This window comes from Sciurus carolinensis, chromosome 13 (genome assembly GCF_902686445.1).
Source record: "Sciurus carolinensis chromosome 13, mSciCar1.2, whole genome shotgun sequence".
NCBI lineage: Eukaryota > Metazoa > Chordata > Mammalia > Rodentia > Sciuridae > Sciurus > Sciurus carolinensis.
Genome location: NC_062225.1, coordinates 21,751,058 through 21,770,730, shown reverse-complemented (window position 1 = coordinate 21,770,730; position 19,673 = coordinate 21,751,058). Strand labels below are relative to the sequence as shown.

The following is a 19,673-nucleotide window of genomic DNA, read 5'->3' as shown; positions in this document are numbered from 1 at the left end:
AGGAAGGAAGGAAAGAGGGGAGGAAGGAAGGGAGGCAGGCAGATACAACGTGGGCTCATAACAAGGTAAAAGGATCAAAATCTCAGAATATTGAAAAACAATCTATGTAATTATTCAGAAAAAAACACTCAGGATACTATTGGGCATCTTCAGTGTTTGGCAGAGTAACATAACATTCTCTTTCTTTTGCCATTCATGTGTTCATTTAAGTTTTTACTGATAATTCAAGTACCAGGTACTATGGGTACACCTAGCCCAGATCTGTTCATGGGAGCAGGCGGGAGGCACATCTTGGAGAGGATGAGTTTTAAAAGATGGCTAACTGCCAGCTGGGCACAGAAGAAAAGTAATTCATTTCAGGTAGAACAGCTGAACCAAGGATCTGCTTACGTGTGTGTTAGGTGGAGGCAGAAACCAGTCACAGCTAAGCAGTTTTAATTTATCCTAGGAAATTGGGCACCTTTAGGAGATTTGGGGGTAGGCTGAAGAGTGAAGTGGTAAGAATAGTCAGAGGTTTTAAATTATTGCCACTCTGACACAGATTAAGAATGTGCTGGCTTTGGTAAAAAGTAATGAGGGCTTGAACAAGAATAGTTACAGGGATGGAACTGAAGGGACAAATTTGAAAAATGTTAAAGAGTGAGCAGGCAGAACTTTGTCCCAGTTTTGTTAGTGATGGTAAAGAGTCAGGCATGGGATGCATGCCTTGTTTGGACAACTGGGTATTGTCATCCCAATCATTCGTTCTTAGATATGCTGAGTTCCAGCTCACTTTACAACATCTGAGTAGGTGTCCGGTGGGACTCCAGAGTCGAAAAGAGGCCAAAGGTGTATGTAGATCAGTGGTAGAGCACTTGCTCAGCATGCACAGGCCCTGGGTTCAATCCTCAACATAAAAAACAAATGTTTTCAAAAACCTTAATAAATTCAGCCAATAGATTTAAATAGACATGTCTTAAAAGAAGACATAAATGTCAACAAGTACACAAAAAATGTGCAGCATCTCTAACCATCAGGGAAATACAAATCAAAACCTTTTCCCAGGACTGGGGAGATAGCTCAGTTGGTAGAGTGCTTGCCTTGCAAGCACAAGGCCCTGCGTTCAATCCCCAGCACCGCAAAAAAAAAAAAAAAAAAAAAAAAAAAAAAAAAACCTTATCCCAGTAAGAATAGCTATTATCAAAAAGGGGGAGAATCAGGTACCCTTCCTTGCACACTGATGGTGGGAATGTAAATTAGTACAGCCATTATGGAAAACCAAAAAATTAAAGTAAACTACCATGTGACTCAGTAATCCTACCACAGTGAATAGGTCCAAAGGAAATGAAATCGGTATGTCAAAGAGACCTCTGCAAGGACTGGGTTTGAGGCTTAGTGATGGAGCACTTGCCTTGCACAAGTGAGGCACTGGGTTCAATTCCCAGCACCACATAAAAATAAAGAAACAAAATAAAGGTATTTGGGTCCATCTACAACTAAAAAAAAAAAAAAATTAAAAAACGTAGCCCTCTGCATGCCCATGTTCACTACAGCACTATTCACAATAGCTCAGAACGGAAAGGATCCGAGTGTCCATCAACTGATGAATGGATACAGGAAATGTAAAACATGTACACGATGGAAGCTATTCTACTATTAAAAAAAGACTGAAATTCTGTTATTTGAGACAATATGGATGAAACCAGAGATCACTATGTTAAGCAAAGTAAGGCACAGAAAGACAAGTACTGTTTGATCTCACTCACATATGGAAACTAAAAAGTCAATTTCATGGAAGTTCAGAGTAGAATTGGTTACCAGAGCCTTGGAAGAGTAGGATGGAGAAAGTTGATTAGTGGGTACTAAGTTACAATTAGAAAACGGCAAGTTCTGGTGTGCTATTGCCCAGTAAGGTGACTATAGATATTAATAATATATGGTATATTCCAAAAAACTATGAGGATCTTGAAAGTTTTTATCAGAAAAAATGATATATGTTCGAGGCGATGTTTACTCTGATTTAAACATTACACGATGTATACATGTATTGAAACCTTATATGGTATCCCATTGATAAGTATATGCTTATGCTTTTATATTAAGAAATAAAAATTTTTAAAATATTTTTAGATGTTGATAGAGCTTTATATTATTCATTTATTTACATGTGGTGCTGACAATCGAACCCAGTGCCTCACACATGCTAGGCAAGTTCTACCACTGAGCCACAACCCCAGCCCCAAAATAAATTTTTTTAAAAGGAAGAAAAAATATGCCTCCTAAAAAAAAATAAATAGAAAAAGAGAGTTGAGAAAAAAGCTCTAAGGCAAAATAAAGATTTTGAAGATACTCAGCACAGGTAGTTGAAGTCTCAGATTAGCTAAATTCTCATAGGAAAGAAAAAGATACATCCAGATACATGTGTAGAAAGTTATTCTTGGCTCTGAGAAGTCTGCTGGATAGAGTGTGAGTTCTAAATTTTTCGTATTTACCACTCTACCTTCATCGGTCAGCGAAGTGCCTGACATATAATAATTTATTCAAAATAATTATTCGTGTGGACACACTTATGTCCTTAGGTTGAGAATACATAATATTCTAAAGAGGAGATGAAAAATGACTAGCACAATAACAAATCCTTTGAGATGAAAGATTCTGGCTTAAATATCACATACTTAGCACCTCAAGGTCAATATTAATTTTCTATGATCCTTCTTTTCTTCATGTTTAATCAAGTGACAAGAAATTTTGGATTTTTAAAACATTTAACAGGGCTTACTAAATCATATCTAAATATCATTTTTTCACCTACTACTTGATTTCCACTAAATTGTTTTTAAATAAAAATGGAATCCTAAAAGAAATGAAGACCCTTGACAGAGGTTGTAGAAAATTTAATCTTAACACCCCTGAAAAGTCACAGAAAAGATAAAAAAAAATTGGTTCACTGTTTTAAAAACAACATTTATTTTGAATTTAAAAATAATAAATGTACATGACATAAAATGAATTATTTGGCTTTATTTCTGTTTTAGCAACCTCAAGATTTGATGGTAGTAGCAATCAAGTGTGGATCCCAGACTAAGGTTAGCACTAACTTTGTCACCATGGCCTGACCTTCCCCCTTGTTATTATTTAAGTTGTCTGTGTGATCTGATAAACTCGTTTCCCAAACCCCAAAGAATGGGGAGAGGCAGAATTTTCCACTGCAATGCTGAAAATAATTGATCTTTCCATGTTTACAAATGGAAAAGATTAACTTTCATGGAATTTGAGAGACTGGAAGGTTTTTAGCAGTCTATTTTCCCTTTATTTCCTAAATCATTAAGTTAGCTTTAAACACAGAAAAGGACATTTTAAAAAATGTAAACTTACCATCTGCTTTTATTTTCTGTTTGCTCCAGTCTTTTGGCACAGTGGTAATCACAGTATGTATGTTAATTTCGTTTCTACTCTTCCCACTTAACTTTCCACATTCTATACCATGGCTGTATTTGTCATCATTTTCCTTCTTTCTTTTCTTTTCTTTCTTTCTTTTTTTCTTTTATTTTTTTTTGGGGGGGATGGTACTGGGAACTGAACTTGGGAGTACTCTACCAATAAGCTACATCTTCAGCCCTTTTTATTTTATTTTGAGACAGGGTCTCAATAAGTTGCTGAGGCTGGCCTGGAATTCATGATCCTCTTGCCTCAGCCTTCCAGATAGCATGCACCACCTCATCTAACCAGAATTTATCATTTTACAGAATTTTTACTCTTCTATCATTGATATAATTTATTCAATGTCCCAACTGTTGGTTGCTCGGCTTTTTTTTTTTTTTTTTTTTTTGGTACTGGGGATTAATAAACCCAGGGACACTTTAACATGAGCTACACTCTCACCCCTTTTTATTTTTTATTTTGAAACAGGGTCTTGCTAAGATGCCCTGGTTGGCCTTGAACTTGTGATCCTCCTGCCTCAGACTCCTGAGTCATTGGAATTACAGGTATGCACCACAGTTTTTGTTTCTTTTTTAATACCATGACTACATTCCTTATAATTAGCTTTATAGATATTTTCTTCTTCTTTTGACCCATTACCTATGATGTATAATTATGAATATTTCCAGTTGTCCTCCAAATTTACAATGATGTGCAAAGCCCAGCTAGCCATCTGTCAGCTTGCTTTCTTGCTTGACTTATTTATTTACAATTTAATATTTAAATGTTAAATTGAAACTTATTATTACTTTGCCTTTTAAAATTAGTAGTAAGAACATTAAATCTTTCTCTTTTTTTACCTGTTGTATTCCTTCTTGTGAATTATCAGTTTATATTTAGGATCTTGGTGCTTTACTAACATAGTTATATAAGGTATGAATATATTATAAAATTTAACATTTTATATGTAAAATTAACCATAAGTATTTTTCCAATGTAATATCTTCCTTTTAATTATATACAGTCAAAACATGGGAGAAAAATTTCAAATCAGACCTATCCATCTTTTTCTCTTTTGGATTCCTCTCTTTTATTACTTCAATGGTTTAAAAAGTCTCGTTTTGGTGAAACGTTGATAATTGTTTAGCTGGGTGATGAATAGTTATATGAAGTTCATGTTGCTGTTCTCTCACTTAGATGTATATTGGAAATTGCCCATACTAAAAACTTTTTAAAAAATATCTTTCCCATTGCTAGAATGATCATTTTATTTGATTTCTACTAGTTTCTTTCTCATCCTCTTCATTTTAGAGCTAAGGAAACTCTTGTCCATGAGGTTAAATTAATTTGATCACTGTGTGAGTCATCTTGTTCCCCTCCCCAACAACTAAACTTAGCCACAATCTCTTCTTTTTGAGACACAGCAAAAACACCCAAAGGCAGGGCAATGTGGAAAGGGCTAGAGTTCAATTATGAAAGTTGGGCTGGTAGGTCCCAAGTGGCTGGTGCTGTACATCCAGAAACTTTCCCCAGCCCCACCCACTAGAAATGGTAGGGCTGGGGGCATGCCAATCGGCCTAGCAGACAGCTCTCCAAGGAAAGAAAACTGACTTGTAGCCATTTCTTTGGTGTAAATACTTCCAACCTGAAGGATTTCAAGACTAATGAACTTGAAGTTGGGACTAGAAGGGCAGTAGCATATTAGTTCATGCTATTTCCACCATATGCATATGATAGATAATAGATCTCAGTAAAAGGTAATAAAGAAATAGGAAATGAGTTGTTCAAAATATAACATATTTATAGATATTTGTATTTTAATATAATTTATTAAATAACAAGTTCATATGTTTTAATTTTAAATAATGGTTGTATTTAACTATCGACTTGCAAAACCCCTAGGTGTTTTGCTTTTTTGTTTTTTCCCAGTGCTGGAGCCTGAACCCAGGGCCTTGTGCATGCTAAGCAAGTGCTCCACCACTGAGCCACATCCTAACCTAAAACCCCTAAAAATTTAACCATCGCCTCCCAGTGGGCTGGTATAAGGGTACTCCAACACACCACTGAGAGACAAATAGTAATAGAAGTACGATTTATATTTTCAGAGGTGGTATGACACAAAATTTACCATTTTAGAAATTCAGTGGCATTAAGTATATTCACAGTGCCTTGCAACCATTACCAATGTCTAGTCCTAGAGCCTTTCCATCACCCCAGTGGAAGCTGTGTCCCCAGTAAACACTCGCTCCCTCTATCTCCCTCCTGCCAGCTCTTGGTAGCTTCTACTTTTTGTCTCTAGGAATTTGACTACTTTAGGTACCTCAAAAAAGTAGAATCACATAATATTTGTCCTTTTTGTGTGTGAATTATTTATTACATTTAGTATAAAAATTCCAAGTTTCATCCATATTGCAGCATGTATCAGAATTTCCTTCCTTTTTAGGTTTGAAACTAGATTTTTAAATTCAACTTTTAGGGTCACAGTTTGTGTCCAAACAACCACCCATGGCCTTCTCATGGCCAAAGAATAAGCCCAGCCCACAATCAGAAAGCGCAGAAGATCAGGTGAATCAGACCAGACATGGGGGATGGCAGGGCAGGGCGACTTTAATAGGAAGCACAAAAGAACCTGGGAAGGTAGAATGTGCCACATACTCAATTAAATCCTATTAAATCTTTTTTTTTTTCATAAATTCAGATCAGTACTTCAATCTGAAAGAAGTTCACCCAGTTCAGTGAGTGCACAGAAGAGCTGTTCTAAAAGTCTGATTCACTGACCAACAGCATCACCATCACCTGGGACCTTACTCAAAGTTCAAATTCTTGGGCTGGGGCTGCAGCTCAGTGGTAGAGCACTTGCCTAGCACATATGACACACTAAGATCAATCCTGGCACCACATGAAAATAAATAAATGAAACAAAGGTATCGTATCCATCTATAACTAAAAATATTTTTTTTAAAAAAGAACAAACTCTCAGGTCTAACCCCAGACCCAAAGAATCTATAATTCTGAAGGTGGAACCAGTAGTTTGGGTTTTAAGACACGTTTCCAGATGATTCTGATGCATTCTTGAGTTTAAGAACTTTGGTTCTTATCGATGCCTAAAAAGGTCCCCAAACTATCTCATGGGCATTTCATAGGTATGGATTGCCATTCATGATCTTATCAAGTATAAGGGAAGAGGGGGTTAAATTAATAAGGGAATGCTTAAATATGAGTTCATAGAAATTGTGCTTGTCAAAGATTAGGTAAACATTAAATTTCTCAAAACATCCACTGAAATAGGCATTACTGCTGGTAGGCCTGTTGTACATGCCGGTGAAACTCCAAGTTCAATTTTCTTCACACACATAGGTATTGGCCAAAGTTGTAACAGAGGGAGCAGGCAGAGAATCCAGAAAGAGCTGAATTCCAGCCCTGCTCTGTCTTCCATATTTAACCCACATTTGAGAACTGGCTTGTTCTGGCATAAAAATGGAATGGTGGGGGCTCTTATGCAGGATTTCTTCAAGAATAGGCAATAAGGTCCACCTTCATTACACCTTCCTTCCTTCTTAAGAGAACTTTCTTTCTGTTTAGGGATTGGTCTTGATAAACTAGGAAGAAATAATGATTGGTCCAAGATAGCCCCATTCAAACAACCCTGAATGATTTAAGAGTGACCATGTGACCACTTCCAGCCAATGAGAAATAAGGACAAACCTTTGAGTCTTCCAGGAAAGAAATTTCTCTAGTCTAAAAATCAAAAGTTGGTCTGCCAACTCCCCCTTTCTTCTGACCTTGGATATTATTGGGATATGATATTGCAGTTATGGATTCTAACTAATGGAAACTGTAAGCCACCTACCATGGTATCTGGGGGAAGTCTCAAAGTGCACAAAAGTTACCTGGGGTGCCTTTAGAAATACAGATCACAGGTAGTGGTGGAGACACCCTGAACTCTAAAACTGAAGTCAGTTTAAAATCTTGGGTAGGACCCAAAGACCTTATTAATTAAGTTTAAATAAGCATTCATGGTTATTCTCCTCATGCCACAGTCCAGTCCAACTCTTATGCAGATGGCCTCCAGACTCCAGTTCCAGAATTATCACTTGCTATGTGTATAGGTACTTAAATATTTATTTGGCCCCTATTGTGTACTAGGCATTGCAGGAGAAACGAAGATGGAGGAGACACCATCTTGCTCTCAAGGAACATGTAACCTAGTAAGAGAAACAACAGGTGTAGAGCTAATCTAAAGACAGAGCAGCATATAAGAACTATTGTCGGAGTTGGAGAGTGGCAGTAGACAAAGTAAAACGCCCCCCGAAAGGTTCAAAGAGCTCTCATTTGACTTGGGCTTTGAACAATAATGCATTTCAATAGGAAAAGAGTTTTCCAGGCAGAAAGGACCATAAAAATGAAGTTTCAGCAATGGTTACAAATCACAAAACTTATTGGGAAAAAGAGTATTTAGTTTGGAGGTGGCCTGGAATGTAGGGATACCATGAAGAGGACAATGGGGACAAAGCCTACAAAAGCAGTTTTCAAAACTGGATCATTTTGTGGCAGGCCAGGCTTCAAGGCTGGATGACCATTTCCAAGCCATGGAAAATCAACTGTTCACTTGGTACATCTCTAGCAGGCACCTACTAGGTGCTCAGCATAGTGCTAGGTCCGAAGACAGGGGTTGCATGGTCCCTGCCCTCAGGTCTGCTCAGGACTGAGTAGCAGAGATGGGCATGTGACCAGACACAATGAAATCTGAACATCCTTGCAGTGGAGAACCACAGAGACAGGAGCATATAGGACAGGCCTCTTTCCCAGATGAAGTCAACCAGGTAAGAAGACAATGTCCAAGATGAACTCCGGTGACATAGCCAAGTTTAGGGCAGGGAAGCTGTTATGTTTCTCTGAGGTTGCATCTGTGCCTTCATTTCCTTCCTGGTATCTGGTCAGCACTTTAATTTTATCCAAAACATTTACTTCCCAACCATGTCAGGCAGTGGAGCAGATATAAAAGAAATTAGGATTTACAGTTCAGGCCTGTTCTTATTATGGGATTCTCAGACCATCTAGGACCTGTTACCCAAAACAGATCTGCCCTATCTTCCACAGTTTACAGGAGAACTTTAGTTTGTGAGACCCTCCAGCTGTGTTTTCTGGGACTACCTTGCTCTAGTCCATGTGCTGCAACTCCAGCATGCCTTGGCCTTGCTCTGAACAAGCCCTTGCACATGCACAAGCCCTTCTTCGCCTATCCCACCCCCAATGTAAAGGCCACCCCTCCAGAAAGCCTTCTCTGACCACCCATGATGAAGTTCAGCACACCTCCTGTTATTCCATGGGTGTCTGCACATAATGAATCAAACCACTTACACAGTCCTGTGATTTTGTGATGTGCCAGGGTGGGGGGGTGCAGGTAGGAAGACAGAACATCTATCCAGTCTATAGGCCCTGACATCCCATCTACCTCTTCTGTCTGCTTTTTCAATACTGGAATCCACCAGATTATTTAAAAATAGCTTTCCCCACCATCATATTCAAGGCACCTTACATTCTTTTTGGAATCAGCTGAAGTACAGTCAAATGAATCAATAACCCAATGAAAACATATGGGAAGAATGAGCAGTGGCTACTTCATCCCATTGACCACTGAACCATGATTGCATGTTACTTCTTTGTATACAAATAAGGAACCAGAGGATCCTATGTTAATTTTGAGGTTGGAAAATTGGAAAATGATAAATTCCTCATTTCTATTTCTTTCTTCCTCTTCATAAACAATGTTAAGGGGCAGGTACTATCTCTAATTCTCTATTTTTTTTAAAAAAATTAATAGATAATACATGAATATGATAACAATTCAATGGTAAAAAATTACAGCTATAAGTCCATAAGACTTTCATACTCTCCTCTGAAGCAACCACTGTTATAATTTTCCTGTGTATCTTCCTAAGAGTATTTAATGCATTAGCAAGTAAGAATATAGTGCCCATTATTTTTATATACAGAAATGGTAGCATACCATGCAAAACTGTACTCCATGTTTTTTAAAAAGAAAAATATATATATACTTCAATATCATACTATTCATTCCCTATCAACCTGAATCCTTTTTAATTGTTGGAAGGTATTGCATTACATGGATATCGCATAATTTAACCAGTCCTTTGCTGAGTGATATTTAGTTCCTTCTCAATCTTTTGCTACTAAAACAAGTCTGCAACCCATGCATCCTATACACTTGTCTCTATATACATGTCCAAGTATATCTTTAGGATAAACTAGAATTGAAATGGCTAGAACAAAGGTAAATGCATATTTGTTGGTTTATTTTGTAACTTTGACAAATGTTGCCAAATTTCAGGGCAATTTTTAACACAATGACTAGGTACTTTCTAGATATCCTTGGTTGGGTTTAAAATTGTGTTTGTGAACCTCTTGAAACTATGAAGAATGTTAAGTATATTTTTATTTTTCTCAAGAGGGGATTCACGGGTTTAATTACATCCTTACAAGAATCTGTACCTCCAAGAAGGATGAGAACCATTGGGACAATAGGTCTTTGCAGAATAGCAAATTGAAGAATAGCAGAAGCCAACACTAAGTAGGACTGGATCCTGCCTCAGCTCCCTCAAAAGGAGTAAGGGAGAAGATGCAGGGGGCTGATATTCCCCTGCTTCCTTCTCCAGCAGGGGTGGTTCAATTACACATAAATCAGAACTTGTTCCCATAACAGTTCTGTTAGCATATCAATGATTCGATACGCTGCTTCTTCGGGGGATTGAGCACCTTGACTCAGGAATGACTCCAGAGCGATGAGGTAGGGTGCAGTTTGGGGGTGTTTCCGCTCTGTGACAGGTTGCACAGCGCATGCTCTTTACCTAGTTGTAAAATGTTGACGATGTGGGGGTGGGGCGATATACAGAAGGTCTTTTACATTGTATCCACAGTCTACCCTTTAGCTGCCATTATCCCTGCTGCTACTTGTGAATACAACATGGACTCTAGTTTTTACATCAAGCACTCTGAATCAAGAAGCGGTATAGCTATTTACCCACTTCAACTACTTGAACCTTTAAAAAAAGAGTTTTCCAAGGTGGTGGTTTAGGTTTCCATAGCAATATCCTTCAGTCCAGTTCAAACACTAACAAATTACTCCCAATAAAACCAACAGGCCTCAGACAGAAATGCAAAATTCCTAAGGAAATGAATCTTCAGGTATGAATCCATCTCAGTTTCAATTATATTAAAGAACAACTAACAAAAACCCTTTAGTTGAACTCCATTTGGTCCAGAGGTGTTATAAAACCAAGAGTTGAGTTTGGAGGGGAAAAAAATTTGTTGTTAAAAAGGAGATGTGATTGACATAACAACTGTTCTTGAGAATGGAAAAGTTTTAGTATTTACCCCCATTACATAGAATTTTAGTATTTATCACACTACCTAGAGTTTTGTAGCATAACCACAGACCTAAGTTCCCTTGGAACTATCACATGTTTTGGTTAATGCTTTACTTAATGTATCAAGTATACACATACTCATATAAGTATTTATTTCTTTTTTCTTCTTTTTATTTTTATTTATTTATTTATTTATTTATTGGTACTGGTGATTGAACCCAGGGTGCTTAACCACTAAGCCACATCTCCAGTCCTTTTTATTTTTTATTTTGAGACAGGGTCTCACTAAGTTGCTTAGGGCCTTGTTAAATTGCTGAGGCTGGCTTTGAACTTGTGATCCTCCTGTGTCAGCCTCCCAAGACCACAGGGATTACAGTCATGTGCCACCACATTTGCTCATACAAGTACTTCTAAAGTACAGTTTCTCAAAGTGAGGTCTTAACAACACCTGAATCATAATTGTCCTGGGAGTCCCTTAAATACTCCTGGATCCCAACCTGTGATACTGGATCAGAATTTTGGGGAGTAAGGCAAGAATACAGAAAAAAACAGTTGATCAAGATTTAGTTAAGTGCTAGAGTGCTCTCCTAGCACATGTGAGGCCCTGGGTTTGATCCTCAGCACCATCCAAAAAAAAAAAAAAAAAAAAAGATTTAGTTAATAAGACAGGATAAATCCAGATCCCAAATCACTGTGAACCAGGCACTGCTGGAATCATAGTAGAGCAGAGGGGATAATATGACAGGCTTTGGGGTCTACAGTGGATTTAAATCTCATTTCCCAAGGGGTCTTACTTTGACCCAGGATCATGATTTAAAACATTGGGATCTGTAAAACAAGCTTTCACTAAGCCCATCTTGGGTTGAACAGAAAGTTAAATGAGAAGAGCCTAGGACAGCTGTTAAAGTCGCTCTAGGGGAGACACTGCAGTACCTATCAAACTGCTTCCATAGGTAATCCCAACTGCAGTGAGAACAAACCCTCAGGGGCAAGATTTGGGCAAAATTGCAGCCCAAAGGTCAAGCAATACATTTTTTTAAAAAAGATTTTGTTCTAGATTAAAAAGGCATATAATTTTTGGATTCTACTTCAAAATAGATTGTGATTGTTTTAATTTACAAAGTGTGGAAATTTCTGTTTTGCTTTGTTTTGTTTTGCAGTACTGGGATCAAACCTGGGAACTCACACATGCTAGCCAAGTGGTGGACCACTAAGCTACATTCTAGCACCCACCCTCCACTATTTTTTTTTTTTTTTCATTTTTCATTTTGTGACAGGGTTCATCCAGGATGTCCAGGGGACATCCAGGAAGCTCACCCTTTAAGTGCTGAGGGTTGATGGGTTCAGCCTGATGATGAATGTTAGCCTCCAAATTGCTTTGGAAGAAAAATTACGTTTAACCGAGAGCAAGATTGTCCAGGAGGAAATTCATAGACTCCCTTGATCCAGTGTTTTTATGTCTCTGTGTTTATGTATGTGTATGGATAGGGGTATAATTATGTTCCCAACTGCAAAGAAAACCAGATCAAGTCCCTGATCTGACCTTGGTCATATAGAACTCTGGGAAGTCAGTCGCTTTGGGGTGGCTGTGGTTATCCATTTTCTCATTCCTGCCCTCTTCCTCTCCCACTTGCTTTCCCTCCTGTCTGTCATCTGAGAATTCCCTTGGCAACTAAAGAGCTAGAGCTTGGCTATGAATAGCTACCTGCAATGGAAGGGGCCAGTGGGGTGTCCAGTTGATGGTCATCTGGATGGATAATTTAAAGAAGGGACCCTATTCATCCTTCCACTGTCATCTGGAGAGAGCAGATGCCGGGTTTTCATGAAAGGTATCAGTGACTCGGGACCCACAACTCTCTAAAACGCTCACAGAGGACCTGCATCCACTTTGGGGAGCACTATGAGTTGGCAGACTGTTGGAAAGCCATCCTCTTCTGTCCCAAAGACTCCAGCAGGTCAAAACCAGGGTGAAAGAGTGACACTGTGCCACTGACAGACACACAATGTGAGGCTCATAATAATAAGGCACTGTGTTGCAATTATTAGATACACAAGGGAATAAAGAGACAAGAGGCAAGGAGAAAGGAGTAAGTTTCTTAAAAGGAGAGAGAGTATTTAAAAGTAAAAACTAAGAGATGTTAGACTGAGTTAGCTCCAGGGAGTATTAAACTCCATCCTTTGGTTTTAACACCCAAGTTCAGCACATGGACTCAATAAGTAACTGCTGAGGTCTCTGGCTGGCATCCTGAGCCGTACACATTGCTCGGGGTGTCTTTCTGGACGGTGCCAGAGGATAGGGGCTGTGATGGTCTCCCTCCAGCCCACCCGGAGCGAGTCCCGGCCCGCTGGCCCTGCTCCACCCTGTGGGCCACCCAGGCCCGCCCGCAGGCAGACGTCGGGCACCCCCTCCTGGGTTCAGCTTGGGGACCCGCATCCCCGAGAGGTGCTCTCGGGCCGCCGCACCCCTCTCCCGAAGCCCAGGACCCCCGGCCCAGAGTCCCTTTACCTCTGATGCGGAGACCCTGCTTCGCTGAGTGCTGTGCGGCTGCGGAGGTCACACCCGCGTCGAGGCCCAGCAACGGGTCTTATGCCGGGCGGATCCGCCCCACTTCGGGGTGGAGACTGAGCCCGAGTTCCTGGTTGTCCCTCTGCCCACGGAACCGGAAAGTCCCTCCCAAGACAAAGCTCACCTGGAGCCCCAGACGCCCAAGAGAAGCCAGCCTGGCTCCGGGTGGGCTGCACCCGCACGTGCCCGCGCTCCAGGCTGCGGCCAGTCCCCGGATCCCCGCTCCGGGGCCTCGTCCGGCTGCCGAGAGCGCACAGCCGGCCTGGCACCTCCAGCCCCGCTCCTGCCCCCGCAGAGTGGGACCAGTGTATTCACAAGTTATCGGGTGTCTAGGCGTCCCCACCCGCGTCACCCAAGCCCGGCGACCTCGCCCTCTCCCTCCCTGCGCCGGCCTCGCCCAGTTCAGTGCCCTGTCCCCGTGTCGCGCCGCGAATCCAAGACTCCTTCCTGGAAAAGGCACTTGCGGCTCATGCCGAGCCGAGCCTGTGGCTGGAAAAGTAGAAAGTGAAATCTGAAAGGCACATTTCATTTCCTTCTCTCACAATAAAATATACATTCCAAAAAGTGCCCAGCAGTTCCACATCTCCCTTGAGGAAACTATTCTCCTTCCTGTGGCGCCTAGCAAGCCAGCAAACTTTGGGAACAGAAAACTGGGAGCAGCGCTCATCTTTCTGAAACCTGTGAACACTAGGGTTCAGTGCCTGACAGTAGCTCCTTGGCGCAGCGCTCCCCCTTGTAATACACTTGTGCGTTTATATCTGCTTGCCCCCCACTGAGCACAACCCTCTTGAAGTCACTTACTAGGTCTAGGTTGTCTTTGCGCCTGTGCAGAGTACAGTTTCTGGCACATCGTAGGTGCTCAGTGAATGATTGAGAAGTGAAATCTGTTGCATATACCGGCAAATTTTTGTTTCATTTGACAAAAGATAGCTTGGGGGAGTGTTTTCTATTCAAAGGACCAAAATCCAAGTGGTTATTAAAGGTGGAGAGGGAACATTAAATTATTTCATAAACATGTGGCTAGAGGAGGTGGTTTAATGTGGTTAAGAGTTTTAGTATCAGACCAATTTGGATCCAGTCCTGATTCTGACCTTTATATATGTATGTGATAACCTAAAAGCTAGTTAGGAACTACCTTGAGGAAACAAAATTAACAGGGTAAATAGTAGAAAAAGAATGCAATAAGGCCAGGGCAGTGGCACACATCTGTAATTCCAGCTACTTGGGAGGCTGAGGCAGGAGGATGGAAAGTTTGAGGCCAGCCTGGGAGCCTGGGCAGTATAGTGAGAACCTGTCTTGAAATTTTGAAAGGGAGATGCTGGGAATATAGTTCAGTGGTAGAGCACTCCCAGATTAAATTCCCAGCACCCCCTCCAACACACACAAGAATAATTCACTTCAGAAAAATTAGAGACACTGTTACACCCTTAGAAAAAATAACAATTAGGTATATAGAAAAAAAATAATGGGTTAGGAACAACTAGTATATGCTGTTAGCACCAGTCGAAGAACCTTTACTACATGGTTGTACCCAGACCCCAGACCCCTGCGGCTGTCTCCTCCCAAAATTGCCAGTTTGGAATGGGTTGGGAAGCCACAGAAAGAGCCTTTCATGGGGCACAAAATGCCATGAGTAAATCTGGCCAGAGCTCTGGTAAGGTCAGCCTGAGGTGTGACTCCAACAGGAACTGCGTCTTTGCTCAGCTTCTCCCTAGGCCCTAGCCTACAGGGTCACCTGAGAATATCCTCGCTGAAGCACTTGCAGGAGAATCCCTACATGTAGCTCTGCTTCTAGGAACCTGAACTAAGACAGGGTATTTTAAAAATTAATAGAATTGTATCAGGGGTCCACTTCGTGCTTTGAATACAACCCTTGCTCCAGTCTCAGCAACTTAGGGAGGCCCTAAGCATCTTAGTGAGACTCTGTCTCAAAATAAAAATTAAAAAGGACTGGGGATGTGACTCCGAGGTTAAGTTCCCTTGAGTTCAATCCCCAGTACCCCTGCTCAAAACAACAACAACAACAAAAAAAAACCCTGTCACTGCTCTGCCACTTTGGTCTATTTTTAAACTAACATTTTTTTCTTTCCCTCTTCTCCCTCTTCCCCTCCCTAACCATGGGAGAAGCCAGATTAACCTTCCTCCCATCCTAGGCCCAGTTATTCCTCCTTTGGCTCATGCACCACAGGCATAAAGGAATCTACACCCGGCTGGCACCAGCAGGTCCGAGCAACATCTATTTCTCAAAGCTACAAAGGGATTGACTCCTGACAGCGCACAGCTGGAATGTAGCCTTTGTATTCCTCTTTAAAAGACTGTTGTTATCAGCAACTTAGGCCCTAAGCAACTCAGTGAGACCCTATCTGTAAATAAAATATAAAAAGTGTGCTGTGAGGATGTGGCTCAGTGGTTAAGTGCCTCTGGGTTCAATCCCTGGTACCAAAAAAAAAAAAAAAAAAAAAAAAACCTGCTGTTTCCCTTGGCAATTAGAATCCCAGCCTTTGGGACAGGAGTCCCCTCTATTTCTCCTTTGCTAGTAAAGCAATACAGTTTCTTTTTCCTTTTTCTCAAAACCTTGTCCTCATTATTGGATCAGCTTCCAGGACAAGGACCGAACTTTCAGTATCAGAATTGTCCAAATTAAAGGCTCAAAGGACAGGCTAGACATTCACTATATTAAGACCATGCATATGTCCCCAGACCTAGTTCTTTCCCTGGGTCTGATTTTATAAATGCTGGTGATAAACCCAATCTGATTTATTGTATGATCATTTTATGTGACCATATAATGGCTACGGTGGGTTACCTTGGCCCACCTTAAGAAAAATGACAATACACTAGTGTAATAACTTGCAAATAATCAATGCTAAGTTGCAGACTTGTCTAAAGATCATGTAACCAAAAATTGGGAAATTTTGTTACTACTACTACTGCCATTAAATGTGTTGTGATATTACTGTTTTTATTTTCTAATATAAAAAGGGAACAATACTATTTAAAAACAAAAAAGACTCAAAGGAGCCTTTAAATGAAAGATAGCAGAATGAATACAGTTAAAGTCCAGCTGAAACACCAATAGATTTTTTTTTTTTTTTTTTTTAATCTCATAAGAACAAGGGAACCAGACAGAAAAAAACAAAAATTTGGAGCCTGGAAAGCAGAGAGGTGATAATTGACTTAGCAGACCTGAGAGAGCTAAGGAGTAGGGGGTAGGGAGAGCCAGGAAGCAAGATGACAGCTTGGTCACTTGGGGTGTGAGAGTTTGCTGTACCACGTGCTTCTGAAAAGGGTAGAGCTAAGCCTGAAACCAGGAGGATTGGTTATGAGCTGCACAGGAAGCAGCTAGTGTCCCCCATCCCCTTCTCCACAGCTGCTACTGTCCCTCTTTAATGTGTGTGGAAGACTTGAAGTGCCTTCTGAGAAGGGATAAAGAACAGGATCTCTGGAATGGGGGCCCCCAGATATTTTCGCTGTGTTCTGGTTGTCTCAGGCTGCCTAACGAATGATCCCCAAACTTGGTAATTTAAACAATAACCATTTTTTCACCATTTTATTGTCTCTCATGATTGTGTGGATCTGAATTTGAAAGGGACTGGGCTGGGCAATTCTGTCCCATGAGGCATCAGTGAAGTTCACTAAATATTTGGCAGTTTTCAGCCAGCCTGAAAGATTCCTTCTGTATTTGACACGGAAGCAAGAATAGCTGGAAGTCTGATCTCAGCTGGCACTATCACCCAGGACACCTACACCTTCCCTCTTCCCGTGGCCGTTTCAGGGTGTCAGATCTCCTATATGGAGACTCGGGGTTTTCAGAAAAATACTACAAGAGATCCAAGAAGTTACGAAACTTCATATTATGGAGGCTTGGAGACTATTGAACATCATTTCCATTGCATTCTATAGATCATGCAAATCACTGAGACCAGCCCGGCTTCAAGGAAAGGGAACTAGCCTCCATCCCTGATGTGTGTGCGCAAAGATTTTGCAGTCATCTTTAATCTTGGGTACTGGATGAACACAAGGATAGGGCTACTGTACTGAAATTGAAGAGCCATAAGAAAATTAAGAAGATGAATACTGAACTAACTGTTCTTCTCTCTGGAGAATCTAAGAGCAAAGATCTAAGGAGACAGTATTCAATTGCTCAATGCAACTGGAGCAACCTGTTAGTAAACTTAACCTTGGCAAGCCCCGCTCTCTCTCTCTCTCTCTCACATACACACACACACACACACACACACACACACACACACACACACAGGTGTTCAGGCAGTATTGTAGATCTCACTTTAGGGTTAGTAGATAAAATACAGGACTATGACCAGGTGACCAGCACCCTGACAGAGCAGGTTCCTGCTCAGGAGATGTGAACCACCTGGGAAAATAAAAAGTGAAATAATCAGTAAGAAATAAGACAAAGTCAAAGATTTTATTTAAAAAGTGGAGAGCCTGATGGGTTTTCCAGTTCTGATAGGAACTAGAACTGAACAACTGAAAAAGGCCCCAATTCTTTATTTAAGGGGGAGTACATCAAATGCAGGGATATGGTTTCAGTGGGAGGAGTCTTGTTTCCATGCTTGTTTCTCGGTGTGGCAGGGGTCTTGCAGTAAACGGGTCGACTGGCATTTGGCTGTGCTAGAACTTGAGTGGTGAGCAGGTCAGGGTGCCAAGATGAAGTGGGCAGTCTCACACCAGGGGTTTCTGTCTGGGAGTCCCAAGACAGGTGACTTCCTTGCCTATGGCAAGAACATCACTCAGTTCCCACAGGCTCATAGATGGCCCCCAGCACCAGACACTTGAATTTGAATTTTAGATAAACAACAAATAATTTTTATTGAAATATAAAATACTTACTGTAAATATGTCTTAAATATTGCACGGAGTGTACTTATCCTATAAGGTATCTGTTGTTTATGTAAAATTCAAGTTTAGCTAGGTGTCTTGTTTTGTTTTGCTAAATTTGGCACACTTAAGAATAGATAGCCCCTGTAATCCCAGTGGGTCGGAGTGCTGAGGCAAGAGGATCACAAGTTCAAAGCCAGCCTTAGCAAAAGTAAGGTGCTAAGCAACTCAGTGAGACCCTGTCTCTAAATAAAATATAAAATAGGCCTGAGGATGTGGCTCAGTGGTTAAGTGCCCCTGAGTTCAACCCCCAAAACCCCCCAAAATAGATAGCCAAAAGTCATCAGAATTTAAGGGAAGAATCTGATATGACAGATAGAATCCAAAAAATATAAACAGGAAAGAAACTTGGAAGAAACAGCCTATATGGAAAGGGGGCAGGGACTTTGACTATCTGTTGTTGGTCTCTTCTGAGAAATAAAGTCAGAATAAAAGCAGATTAGATACTCTTTAACAATTAGTACTAAGAGAACCAAACAGAGGTCTTTTAAATTAGAAATATAATAGCGAATAGTAAAAGTGAAATATAATAGCAAAAGTATAATAGCAAAAAGGGGAGTGGTAAGAAGATAAAGTTAGAAAATATTAGAATTTATAATCATTTCTCTGTATCCTTGGGGATTGGTTTCAGGACTCCTGAGAATACCAAAATTTCTGGATGTCCCTTAGATAAAATGGCCTAGTATTTGCATTTAACTTCTGCACATCCTCCCATATGCTTTGAAACATCTCTGGATTACTTATAATACCTAATACAATGAAAATGTTATGCAAATAGTTGTTATACTGTATTATATATGGAATAATGACAAGAAAACGTCTACACGCAATTCAGTACAGGTGCAACCATGCTGCATAGTTCAGGACCCATGGTTGGTTGAACTTACACATGCAGAGAGCTACCTGCATAGACAAGAGGCAAAGAGAAAAGAAAGAGGTAGGAAAGAATAAGAAAATTAGAAAGCTAGACCTGGAGTCAAGGAAGCAGAGGGAAAGAAATCAATAAAATAATTCAATTATATTTTTTCAGAACTAAAGGGAGAGTTGCCATATTGAAAGCACTTGCTAAGCCCAGCACAATGGATAAAATGAGAACCACACCAAGGCACATCACAATAAAATTTTAGAAGACTAGGGACCACAGAGGAGAGCTTACAAGCAACCAGAGGGTAAAAGGAGGTTTCATTTAAGGGATCAAGAATCAGAGTGGCAAGCTGTCACAGTGTGCACACCTGTGATCCCAGTCACACAGGAGGCTGAGACAGGAAGATCTTAAGTTCAAAGCCAACCTCAGCATCTTAGCAAAATCCTATCTCAAAATAAAAAGGACTAGAGATATAGCTCAGTGGTTAACCTCTTGCTTAGCATGAGCAAAGGTCCTGCGTTTAATTCTCAGTATTGCAAAAAAGAACAAAACA

General features: G+C 40.5%; 1 protein-coding gene, 1 long non-coding RNA gene and 1 other non-coding gene across 5 annotated transcripts in view; 2 read left to right on the top strand and 1 right to left on the bottom strand.

Annotated features, from left to right (window-relative positions):
* Anxa4 (annexin A4) overlaps window positions 1-13,654 on the bottom strand; it is a 57,708-nt gene extending 44,054 nt beyond the window's left edge. The window contains exon 1 of one of the 3 annotated variants that reach the window (XM_047522688.1): window positions 13,478-13,654. The gene's annotated coding sequence lies outside the window, so the exon portion shown is untranslated. Of the gene's footprint in view, window positions 1-13,293; window positions 13,401-13,477 lie in introns of those variants that run through there. The other 2 variants (XM_047522687.1, XM_047522689.1) reach the window with 2 other exon arrangements.
* Window positions 3,255-6,317, top strand: LOC124963162 (uncharacterized). The gene is made up of 3 exons (XR_007104667.1): window positions 3,255-3,411; window positions 3,889-3,965; window positions 6,098-6,317. It is a non-coding gene; the product is annotated as an uncharacterized LOC124963162 (long non-coding RNA).
* Window positions 13,655-15,969: 2,315 nt separating the features above from the next.
* LOC124963804 (small nucleolar RNA SNORA72) lies at window positions 15,970-16,100 on the top strand. Its single transcript, XR_007104835.1, has one exon. It is a non-coding gene; the product is annotated as a small nucleolar RNA SNORA72 (small nucleolar RNA).
* Window positions 16,101-19,673: the final 3,573 nt, after the last annotated feature.